Here is a 12,934-nt window from a genome sequence, read left to right on the forward strand (position 1 = left end):
ATGAATATTTGGACCCACATCAGGTCATTGTACAACAATGCCTGGCTATCCATCATACCTTCTGGTTGACTATCTAAGTGAGTTTGAGAAGAAATTGCTTTATTGTCCAGATCACTGGACATACAAAAATTACCATCTCAGACCAACCCATAGGTTAAGAATAGAGGACTGATTCTTCTCAAGAAGGTACTTTTTACTATAGGAACCCTCAGCTTCACCCCCCACCCCCCTTTCAGAACACTCTGAATGTTCTGAGTTGTGTTTCTAGTTTACTAATTGTAAGACCCTTGAATAAATCTTTGTTATTTTATTTCTAGTCAGAGCCTCTTGACTCTTTGGAGTGTGTTTGACATCATTTAAGTATGAGCAACAGCAACAAAGCAGGCTCATATACAGTGAGACACCTCCTTGAAGCAAACTCAAGTGGGAACAATTATATAGTGGATCTTTTCAAAAAGGGGTCAGGCAAATGCATGGACAGTCTTTGATGGATGATCCTTGTGGCCAAGGCCTCCGTGAAGGCATTTCACTGATGATTCTACACAGCATGGGGACAGCTGAGAGAACCCAGATGAGTGGATGCAGACCCTCGTGCTGCCTCAGCTCTCAGACTCCCTTCCCACGCCTGGTTTGGATGCCGGTCCCCTGTGAGAGGGACAGCTGGAGGTTCAGAGCAGACAGCCACTTCCTCAGGGTTCAGCAGTAAGAAGGGGCACTGAGGGCTGAAGACAACGGAGGTGATCTCCCACTTTGGTCCAAAATAACAATCCTTTCAGCAGGGAGACTGAGATGGTCTCCCCTGGTGATGGCCCCAGATCCTCATTCTTCCAGCAAACACCATGCCCATCTTCTTCAAACTCAGCTGTCGCAGGTTGAGCTTCCCAGAAAGCTGTCTCTGAGATGGAGTCTAGGGTGCAAGATGCTGACTGAGAGGTGGCCTGGGGATCAACCCCAACCTCAAACTAAGTTCTTACCCGGGACTACGCTCTCATCCCAACCTCAACCTAAGTCCTGACTGCAGACTGAGCCCTCATCCTGGCTTCAGGCTACGTCCTGATCCACGGCTGAACTCCAATCCTGATCTCTGATTGAGCCCTGAACTCAAGCTGAGTCCTCATTCCGAACAGAACCTGATCCTGGTCTGAGCTCTGATCCCACGCCCAGCCCTCGTCCAGCCTTATCCTGAGATCTGATGTTGATCCGACCCCAGCCAGATCGAGCTCTAGACCTTGGTTTTGTGTTTCTCATCCACATCTGAGCTTCTCCAGTGGGAACCCACACACCGCTCTGGTGTACCGGTACTTAAAGTCACTGGGTAAGCAGGACCTGTCAGCTGGACCACGGGTCTGAGCTCACCTCCCTTCCCCTCTGAGGTAGCTGGGCAGAAGTATGTGAGAAGTGTGAACCTCTGGGTTCCTCAGCTCTGTCATGCTGTGGGGGTCTGCTTTCCCAGCCCAGTTACCCAGGGGAAGATATAAAAGCTGGATCTGACCAGGGCCCTCTCCTCCATGCATGCTGGTTTTTTTCCAGGTGAAACCAATATATTTTAATGCATCTTCAACTAAACAACCGAGAACAGCATATAGGCTCTCCATAACCCAACTTTAATTTTGAAGAAAGAAAATCTACAGTTTTCCCAAGGGATCAGAGCTCAGATAATACGTTAGGTATGGTTGCACTGGGGTCATCATATTCCTGAAGCTGCTCAAAGGGGCATCCTGCTTTGTTCACCAGCCAAGCAGCAAAAGTGGCAGAACTCTTCGCCAGGCTTGGTGGGCAGTGCAGTGTGTGCGCGAGAGCCTCAGGATATTCTTCCAGAGGAGTTCCTCCTCCTAGCGAGCAGCCTCAGCTTCTCCGCCAGGTCCTGTGTCACCAGGAACACCGGGCAGGTGGCTTCTGAGGGGGTTTTGTTTGTTTGCTAGTTTTGTTTTGTTTTGTTTTTGTTTTTGTTAACCCTCGCCTGAGGATATTTTTTCCATTGATGTTAGAAAGTGAAGAGAGGGAGGGAAGGAGAGAGACACATTGATTGGTTGTCTCCTGCACATACCCCAGGGCCCGGGATTGAACCTGCAACCCAGGCACATGCCTTTGACCAAGAATTGAGCCCATGACTCTTGGATATGCAGGCCGGCACTCTAACCACTTAGGAACACTGGCCAGGGCTGATTGTTTTTTGATTCTTGTTTTTTCATTTTAAGCCTGATTTCCTAGAGGGCCACCCTGGGTTAGCATGTGATTAGTCAGAGATAGTGCTTAAACACCTTTACTGATGAATCTGTGGGTAGTTTCAGGAGTGCATTCAAAGTCCAGGCAGTCTACAAGCGGGACCCATCTTTTACAGTTTATGTTCACACGATCTCATGTTCTGCTGTGTCCTCTCTGGTCTCTCCTAGGTGCTCACAGCCTTGGGCATGAGCACAGTCTTCCAGACCACCAGCGATAAGTAGGATCTTGGCAAGACCCACCTCCCAGATGTCCCTGGTTAAATTCCCAGCTGCTCTGTCTGGATGAGGGCCTGCCCCATCAGCATGGAGACCTTAAGTTAGCCACGACAGTGGCCTCTGATTGTTTGCCACTGATAATGCTATTGTTTTTGTGGGGGGATTTGTTTTGTGTGTGTGTGGTTTTTTTTTAAATATGTATTTGATTGCTTTTTTTACAGAGAGGAAGGGAGAGAGATAGTTAGAAACATCGACGAAAGAGAAACATCGATCAGCTCCCTCCTGCACAACTCCTGCTGGGGATGTGCCTGCAACCAAGTCACATGCCCTTGACTGGAATCGAACCAGGGACCTTTCAGTCTGCAGGCCACACTCTATCCACTGAGCCAAACCGGCTAGGGCAATGCTATTGTTTTTAATAGCACCCCTGCATTGGGTGCACTTTTTAAGACCAAAATGTAGTTGTCACAAGGTAGTGAATTTACTTGCAGCAAATAAAGGAGACAGGGCATTTATATCCAAAGCTCTGTCTCTCCGAAGGGAGGCTTAGCCGTTGCTTATAAACACTATTTGGTTAATTACACATTGATTTCTTCTTTGTAGTTGGTACATTTATCTGGTTGGGTTGCTGTCATGCTCATCCTGTTTACAGCTGGTCTGTAAAATACTGTGCTATGCTTTAACATCTAATAAGAACAACATTTAGTAATAACATTTAGAACTGCCTAGACCTTGAGACCTTATCCTACCTAACATCCAAGCATGGAATCCTTTGCACTCTTCTCCAATAAACTCGATCCCCGTCAGCAGCAGAGCTAAGTCCTCCTGGCCTGCCTTGCCCTGGTAGGACTAGAGCTGAAAAGGGTGTAAAGTGAGGGGAATAGCTCTAGGCTAGCATGCCATGGGTTCCCACTGTTCTTACTGAAGTTTGATAGATTTTCTTAAATCATGCTTCTCAATTGGGTGTGTCACACTTACTACATCTCAGAATGAATCCCTTATTCCCATCCCCTCCCACTGTACACAGAACCTCCCTACTTCCAGCTCTCCAAGTCAAAAACCTTGAAATTATCCTTTATTCCGGTTTCTCTCTCACCTCATTAAATCTAACTGCACATCCTATCAGTTATACCTTCAAAATATTCACCAAGTCCATCTGCCTCTCAACACCACCACTAATCCCTACCTGATCCACCATAGCCTTTTGCTTGGACTATTGCAGTAGCCTCCTCACTGAGCACCCTCCTCCTTCTCCTGCTTCTCCTCTGTCCCTTCTAATCTAGGCAATCAGAAGGAACCTAAAAAAATATGTCACATAATATCATTCCTTTGCTCAAATCCTCTCCACGAACATCCCATCTCACCAAGAGCAAAAGCAAATGACCCCTTGCTGATCTCTAACTTCATTGCCTGTCATCCCCTTCCTTATCTGCTCATTAGAGCCACAGTGACTGTCTCAGTCAGGTCTACCTATGAGACAGACACCATGCAGTAACCTGCACAGAGAACACCTATATATATAAAACCCTAATATGCAAATAGACCGAACAACCAAACAAATGGTTGCTATGACATGTGCTGACCACCAGAGGGGTGCTCATGGAACATGGCAGGCATCAGCAACAGGCAGCAGAGCACAGAACATGGTGGGCGGGCATCAGCCGTGGCGGGATGGTGGAGCAGGTGAGCAGGGCGCCAGACGAAGGCGGGCATTGGTCACTGTCATCAGGGCAAGCCTCTGGTTGTTTCTAAAAATTCTTTGCTCCCTCGCACTGCAGTCCCTCCTGGTGCTCACACCTGCTGCCGGCGCCAGCCCCACTCTCACCTGCTGCCAGCACCCAGCACTGGACCTGACACTCGGCCCTGTCAGCAGGTGTGAGTGGTGGCTACTAGCCCCAATCACCCCTCAGGGCTTCTCCATCTCCCTCTGTTCCTGAGGGGTGATCGGGGCCAGCAGCCCACTCTCGCACCCACTGCCAGCGCTGGCCCTGCTCACTCAGAGCCGGCACTGGAGCGGCTGCTCACACCCACTGCTGGCGCCTGGCGCTGGTCCTGATCACTCAGCACTAACAGCAGGTGCAAGTGGGGCCGGCACATGGAGTAATCATCACATGGAGGAGGCAGCAGCAGGAACAAGACTGCTGGCAGAGAGAAGGTGGGAGGGTGCAGCTGGAGGGGCCAGGCAGGGTCTCGGAGGGTGAGCGGAGACCTGCCCCTGTGCCTACCTGCAGCCTCGAAGCCCACAGTTCCTTTCAAAGTGTATGAATTCGTGCACTGGGCCTCTAGTTCAATTATTGACTGTAACAGGGTGATGGAGTAATGGGCCATTAGCTTGTAAGAAATATCAAGAACTCCAAATAACGTAGGAATTTCATGTTCGAGGAGCAGCTACTACTCCTGGGGCTGAGATAGAGCCAAAGAAAAGCCCACTCCCCACTCCCCACTCCCCACTCCCCAGCAAGGTTGACAAACAGGCCTTGCTGGAGAGTGTGTGCTGTGCCTCAATGGGTGGCAGAACCTGTGGTGCTCCCCAGTGAAAGTTGCTGGAAATCTGCCCTCTAGATTGCCAGGGAAAGCCATTCCTGGTGAGGCCTCTCCCAGAGGAACTGTTACAAAACTGCCTGAGATGGGTGCGGGGAAGGAGGGAGCTTCTGGACTCTGGGTGCTGATGGCCACTGTGCATTGCAGGACCTGGTGCTAAAGAGGCCATCTCCCGCCCAAGGCCCCAGGGCTCCCCTTGCAGAAGCCTGCTGAAAGCACGCTAGAACCAGGAAGAGAGCCCTCCCTTCCTGCGGTGTCTCTCCAGCAGCCTCTGCAGACAAACCTGCCCATCGTACCAAGGGACAAAAATATTTTAGCCTCAGAGCAAGCACTGAAGGGGGGATTTGGGGCTAAGATGCAATACACCAATAACTGGCACCATGATCTAGACTTTCTCTGAAAAGTAAAGCATGGCTCCACCGCAGTGCCTTTGCAGTTGCTGTACGGGGAGCCCTGTTTCTCCACCCCCCAACCATATCTGCATGGCTGGAAGCAAAAGGATTCTGATCGAAGTATTCTTTATCAGCAGGGCCTTTATCAGTGGGACCGCTCTCATTAAATAGCAAGCATAGCACTTTGCAACTCCTCTTTCTGATTTTCTTTTCTCTATAGCAATCATTAGTGTTTGATATAATTTATTTGCATGTTTATTTGTTGTCTGTCGCCACCTTATAGAATGTAAGCTCATCAAGCACAGAGAATTACATGTTGCTTACTCTGTGTATTGCCCAGCAGAGCTGAATAAAACAGTAGTATTCAATAAATATTGAATGAATGAATGAATGAATGAATGAGTGAACAAACGAATGAAGATAAGGAGCATAAAGAAAGAGAAGGGAAACACTAGCCAGAATCTCATCTCCTAGACACTGCCACAGTTCACAAGATGATAAATTTCCTTTTAGATTTTTCTCCAAAGAGGATTTTTAAATTTGCATAGTGGCTAACATACATACAAAAGTGTGTTAATATCAAAAGAGAGCAGGTTGCTGAATTTTTATAAACTCAACCCACTGGGTAACCAGCACCTGGATCAAGAAATAGAACATTCCCAGTAACTTAAAAACTCCCTTTGTGCCTGCTCCCAATGAAACCCCAATTGTAAAGCGAATATTAGTTTGTGTGCTTTATGCGAATGGCATTACACAGTAGGCATTTTGTGTCTGGCCTTTCATCCACATTGCTGTGTTACTGCAGATCTTTCATACTCCATGATGTGCTCCAGTGTGTGGATATAATATTTGTCCACTTTACTGCTGATGGATATTCAGGTAGTCTCCATTTTGGAGCTACTCTGCATTAAACTGCTCTGTAGATTCTTATGCATGCCTGTGAACATATGCCAGCACTTGTGAGGCAGATGTCTACAAATGGAACTGCTGGATCACAGGCTATGCCTGTGTTCAGCTTTACTACCCAACCTCCTCACCGCATCCCAGGGATATTGTCCTTCACTCGTGTCAGCTAGCATCCCCTGCTTTTACATATATGAAGTGCCTGGTGCTTCACGTGGCCCGCAGTATGAGCCATTCTGGAAATGGACCTGTTCTTTCTTTGACTCCATGCAAAACACTGAACCTGGGACCCTGAAAGAAGCAAAGACAAGCCAGGTTATTCCTAAGGGCAGCCGAGACCCATAACTATAGCTCTCGATCCTGAAAAAACACACACATATATTCTAATGCTATATATATTCTTTTAAAAACTCTCTTTACAAAGTTATAATTGAAAGACTCAAGAACAACAATAGCAAATATTTGTTGACAACGTCCTCTATGCTAACCTTACTATGTCTGACTTCATTTCTTTGGTTTGCTGACAGCTTTCAAGCCCGTAAAGAAAGCCTGTGGGCTCCCTCTCTAGGCACGTAAGGGGAGTTGAAGTCATATAAGCCCTGGCCCTCTCGCAGGACCCTCACCGCAGCCCTGCACCCTGAGCACAATAAGATGGGCCAGTGTGGACAAATCCCCTGCCCTCATTCGAGTGGGCAAAGCAGTCCACAGAAAAATAAAGACATACTAAAACTATGATCATAAAGACATACTCTTTAGAACAAAGATATATTTTTTAATTTATCAGATCGAACAAGATCTAACAATGTCCTAACACACTGTGTTGGTAAGGATGTGACAAAGAGGCACCCGTGTGCCTGTTTATGGAGGGCCATTTGGCATATCTGTTAACATTTTATTTTTTTAAATATTTTTTTATTGATTTTTCACAGAGAGGAAGAGAGAGGAAGAGAGAGTTAGAAACATCAATGAAAGAGAATCATCGATCAGCTGCCTCTTGCACACCCCCTACTGGGGATGTGCCCGCAACCAAGGTACATGCCCTTGACCGGAATCAAAACCAGGACCTTTCAGTCCCCAGACAAATGCTCTATTCACTGAGCCAAACCGGTTTTGGCTCTATTAACATTTTAAATGTAGCCTCCTTCCGCCTCAGTAACTCCTACTTTTATGAATATATGCACAAATATAGAAATAGGGCCCCACAGCTAAAGAGGGGCAGGGCTTGGCACCTCCTCAAATAACACGTATTTTATTTATGTATAGGTCTGTATAGAAAATTAGAACAATACAGAAAGCGAGGAAGAAAAAAATACCCACATTTTCTAGCACTTGTGATAAAAGCCTATTGCTGCTTCCTTCTTACTGACAGAGCAATGCTGCCTCCTGGTGGATTTATCTTTTTTTTTTTTTTTAGTACATTCATTATTTCACCATTTTTATTTTTAAAATGTATTTAAACTAAGTAATGCTCTCACGTCGCTCAACATTTTTAAAGTTCTAAACGGCATTCAATGGGAATTCTCCCTTTCATTTCTTTTCCCCTCAAGTTAGGTTCCTTTCCCCACAGGCACACACTGGCCAATTCCTTGAATGTAATTTATGCATTCACCAGGATTCAGTGAATGAGGGTCCTTCTTTCCAGTGCCTGCCTTTGAATCATAAATAGGGCTCCTAAAAATTTAGAAATTCCAAAGAAAAAAACACTTCCACAGAAAATACTTATTACTGCCTGATTTGTAATCATGAAAAGTCAGAAATAATATAAATTCCCTGACTGAGTTATGTTATACTCACTAGATATACACTAGTAATCATTATGAAGACACGTAATAACATGGAAAAGTTATCTAGCCCAAAATTTTTAACACAAAATACAAAAGAATACAAATTTTTTTAAATCCCTTCTTCAAAATAAAGAGAACACAATGATATCATATATCACTTCAGTTGCCAAAATAGAAAAGTATATTTCTTCTTAATGACAATTATCAGTTCTGAGGACCATGTTGTAAAAAGTGTAGCTGTGTCTGTTTAGTAACAGAGCAAATTGACTCAAAGTTTAAGAAAGTTAATTAAGCCGAAACCAGTTTGGCTCAATGGATAGAGCGTCGGCTTGGGGACTGAAAGGTCTCTGGTTCGATTCCGGTCAAGGGCCTGCACCTTGGTTATGGGCACATCCCCAGTGGGGGGTGTGCAAGAGGCAGCTGATCGATGACTCTCTCTCATCGATGTTTCTAGCTCTATCTCTCTCCCTTCCTCTCTGTAAAAAATCAATAAAATATATTTTTTAAAAAAATAAAGTTAATTAAAACGTTTCCATCCTTTTACTCAAAAATTCCTTTCTTAATGATCTAAATATAGAATGATCTTTATGCAAAAATATGGTCATCCCCTTATCTGCGAGTGGAAAACTAATCTAAATGTCCAACTGCCAAGAATTAGTGAAGTAAACAGTGGTATGTTCACTTAATGAGATACTAAAGTCACTAAAATGTTTGCAAAGATCTATATTTTATTGATTTTTTTTTTACAGAGAGGGAGAGGGATAGTTAGAAACAGCTCTGGAAGAGAAACATCAATCAGCTGCCTCCTGCCAAAACAAGTTTGGCTCAATGGATAGAGCATCGGTCTGCAGATTTAAGGGACCCAAGTTCGATTCTGATCAAGGGCATGTACATTGGTTGCGAGCACATCCCCAGTGGGGGGTGTGCAGGAGGCAGCTGGTCGATGTTTCTCTAATCGATGTTTCTAGCTCTCTGTCCCTCTCTTTCCTCTCTGTAAAAAATCAATAACATATATATATATATATATATATATATATATATATATATATATATATATATATATATTTTTTTTTTTTTTTTTTTTTTTTTTTTTATCAGCTGCCTCCTATACACCCCTACTGGGGATGTGCCTGCAACCAAGGTACATGCCCTTGACCAGAATCGAACCCGGGACCCTTCAGTACGCATGCTGACTCTCTATACACTGAGCCAAACCTGTCAAGGCCCAAGATGTTTTTGATGGTAAAATAAATACAGCCCGGCCAGTGTGGCTCAATGATTGAGCATCAACCTATGAACCAGGGTCCGATTCCTGACCAGGGCACATACCCAGATTATAACTCAATCCTCCAGTGAGGGGGCATGCAGGAGGTACCCTATCAATGGACCTCTCTCATCATTGATGTTTCTATCTCCCTCTCCCTTCCTCTCTGAAATCAATAAAAATGTATATTTTTGGAAAAAAATAGAAAGTTGAGTATATAGTAAGATCACAAAACCCAATGAGTAGACAAAGGCTAACATTGAATGTTTGGAGTGTTGGGACTCTATTTTCTTTCCATAGTTATTCTTTAGTGAACATTTACACAATAAAGTATTTTTAAAGCAGAATACATAAATTATGAAATGTACCCATGTGGGTCTGACCAAGCAGGATTCAGCAGCAAACTGGATGCCTTTATACTCTGCTATCTCATTTAGTCATTACAGACACAGACCAATTTACTAACTGAACTAATTTGATAGAAGCTTATATGAAAACTGGACTGGAGTAAAGTCTATAAGCAAATCAAAGCACATTGGAACTCTCCACTCGAACCTCTTTCTCCTTTAGGGACTTATCTTAAATTTAGGAGTTATCTTAAATATACCATCGAATCCCGATGTCTGATTGTACACTTTTCCCTTTGTTCTTTCTCTTTAGTCAATGATTTAAAAGCAAGTGTGTCAAAGATTTTCCTATGTAAGGTTGTATACACAGAACCACATAGACAATACTTCAAAGAGTTTCCATCAATTTTCAAGAATAGTTTTGAGCATCTGGGATTTTTTCTCTGCTAACCACTAGGCAATAGGTGACTACATTTTCCCTTTGTTGATTTATTCTTGTTATTTGTGTGGAGTCCCTGCCTTCCCAGCCCTCATCCCTCTAGGCTAGAAGTACAAAACTCTTGTGGGTAACACCTGGCAGACAGATTGGGAAGCTAGCCATAGGGTTTGGGTTTTTTTTGTTTTGTTTTGGTTTTGTGTGTGTGTGTGTGTGTGTGTGTGTGTGTGTGTTTTAAATATATTTTATTGATTTTTTTTTTTTTTACAGAGAGGGATAGAGAGTTAGAAACATCGATGAGAGAGAATCATCAATCAGCTGCCTCTTGCACACCCCTTATTGGGGATATGCCCGCAACCAAGGTACATGCCCTTAACCGGAATCGAACCTGGGACCTTTCAGTCCTCAGGCCGACGCTCTATCCACTGAGCCAAACCGGTTTCGGCTAGCCAGAGGTTTACATCAACCCTGCTTTACAGTTTGTGATGCTCAAGATACGGGTTCCTGTGATACTATCTGAGCCAACCAACGGTTAACACTTCTGCCAAAAGCTGCTGCCAAGCTCGCCTACCTGATGTTCTACTCCTAGGCCTTCTCCTCTGCTGGGAATATCCTTTCCAACACAAAAAGCCTTGGTAAACTCTTTCTGTAAAGAACATTTCTTTTTTAAATTGAGGTCCAACTCACATAACATACAACTAACCACTTTGACTATTGGATCTCAATGGTATTTAATGTATTTACAATGTTGTGCAACTACCATCTATCTCTAGTTTCAAAACTTTTCATCACCACAGAAAAGCACTCCATATTCACTCTCCGTTTCCTCCATCCCCATCCCCTGGTAACTTCTAATCAGCTCTGACTCTCTGCATTTACCTATTCTAGGTATTTCCTGTAAAATGAATCAATTATGTAACCTCTGGTGCCTGGCTTCTTTCACTTTGCAATGTTTTCGAGGTTCATCCAAATGATATTGTGTGGACACTTCATCCCTTATATGGCCAATATTCCATTAAATGTATATCCCACAATTTGTTTATCCGTTCATCCACTTATGGACAGGTGGGTTGTCCCTACCTTTTTCTTTTTTTTTTTTTTTCTAGTTAATCCTCACCCGAGGATATGTTTTTCATTGATTTTTAGAGTGTGGGAAGGGGAGAGAGAGAAATATCAATGTGAGAGAGACACATCGACTGGTGCTGGAATCAAGCCTGCATCCGAGGTACACGCCCCTGACCAGAATCAAACCCATGACACTTCAGTCTGAGGCTGACACTAGCACTGAGCAAACCGGCCGGGGCTGTTTCCACCTTTTGATTATGAATAATGCTATATATCTAGGAGTGGAATTTGCTGGGTCATATGGTAATTCTGTTTAATTTTTAAAGAAACCGCCAAACGTTTTCTATAGTTGCTGCACCATTCTACATTGTCACCAGTAATGCACGAGGGCTCCTATTTCTCCACATAGTTGTCATTTATTTTTTCTTTAAAGCTATCCTAGTGGGTGTGAAGTGATATCTCATTTTGGTTTTGATTTGATCTAACAACCAATATTGAATCATGTGCTTGTTATCCACTTGTAGATCTTTGAAATGTCAACTTAATTCCTTTGTTCACTTTTTAATTGGGCTTTGTTGTTGTTGTTAATAACCCTCACCCAAGAATATTTTTTCCATTGATTTTTACAGTGGGAGGGAAGGGGAAGACAAAAATATCAATGTGAGTGGAAATATCAGTCTGGGCCGATAGAACCTGCAACCCAGGGATGTGATTTGACCAGTAATTGACCCACGACCCTTCAGTATGCGTGCCAACAATCTAACCACTGAGCACACTGGCCAGGAACTCATTGGGTTTTAAATTCATCTTCTAAGTTATAAAGGTTCTTTATAGTTTAGATCAGCGGTCGCCAACGGGTGGTCCGCAGATCACTGGTGGTCCATGAGGTCCAAAAGGTAAGCAACTGCTGGTCTAGATAAACCCAGATTAAAGATTTGTGAAACTTCTCATCTGCAGGTTGCCTCTTCATTCTTGATGTCCTTTGATGCAAAGACGTTTGTAATTTTGATGAAGTGCATTTCTTTCTTTTGTTGCTTTGCTTTTGGTGTCAAACCTAAGAATCCATTACCAAATCCAAGGTCGGGAAGATTTATCTATTTTCTTCTAATTATTTTATTAGTTTTCGTTCTTGTTTTTCAATTGTTGATCCATTTTGAGTTAGTGAGTTAGAGAGTAACAGAGTCAATGTCATCTTTTGCATGAGGTTATCCAGTTGTCCAACACCATTTGAGGTTATTCAGTTGTCCAACACCATTTGTTGAAGAGACTATTTTTTCCAGTAAGATTTGGCATTATCAAAATCCAATTGACTGTATTTGCAAGGGTTTATTTCAATTCTTTTCTGTGTGCCTATATCTATCCTTGTCAGTGGCTTAAGTTTTATAATCAGGAAGTGTGAGACTTCCAACTTTGTTCTTTTTCAAAGTTGTTTTTGCTTTTCCATTTCTGCAAAAGCCATTAGAATTTTTACAGGGATTACACTGAACCTACAGATCACTTCAAGGAATGTTGCCATTCAATGAGACCTTTCCATTTAAATTTTCTTTCTTTTAGGACATTACGTTTTCAGTGTGTAAATCTTTCACTTCCTTGGTAGTTTCATAGGTATTCTTTTGAATGCTATTATAATTTTTAAAATTTCCTTTTCAGATTGTTCATTGCTGGAATATAAAAATACAACTAATTTTTGTGTGATCTTGTGCCCTGCAATCTTGCTAAATTCACTTAGTCCTAACAGCTCTTATGAATTATTGTCTATAT

General features: G+C 43.3%; 2 long non-coding RNA genes across 2 annotated transcripts; both read right to left on the minus strand.

Moving 5' to 3' along the window:
* Positions 1 to 226: 226 nt before the first annotated feature.
* On the minus strand, positions 227 to 1,952 carry LOC118708211. The gene is made up of 2 exons (XR_004984490.2): positions 1,005 to 1,952; positions 227 to 962 (listed from the first exon to the last, which is right to left on the minus strand). It is a non-coding gene; the product is annotated as an uncharacterized LOC118708211 (long non-coding RNA).
* Positions 1,953 to 11,065: 9,113 nt separating this feature from the next.
* Positions 11,066 to 11,676, minus strand: LOC123651551. The gene is made up of 2 exons (XR_006740335.1): positions 11,360 to 11,676; positions 11,066 to 11,162 (listed from the first exon to the last, which is right to left on the minus strand). It is a non-coding gene; the product is annotated as an uncharacterized LOC123651551 (long non-coding RNA).
* Positions 11,677 to 12,934: the final 1,258 nt, after the last annotated feature.

Source organism: Pipistrellus kuhlii, unplaced genomic scaffold (genome assembly GCF_014108245.1).
Source record: "Pipistrellus kuhlii isolate mPipKuh1 unplaced genomic scaffold, mPipKuh1.p scaffold_m20_p_6, whole genome shotgun sequence".
In the NCBI taxonomy this organism is placed as follows: Eukaryota; Metazoa; Chordata; class Mammalia; order Chiroptera; family Vespertilionidae; genus Pipistrellus; species Pipistrellus kuhlii.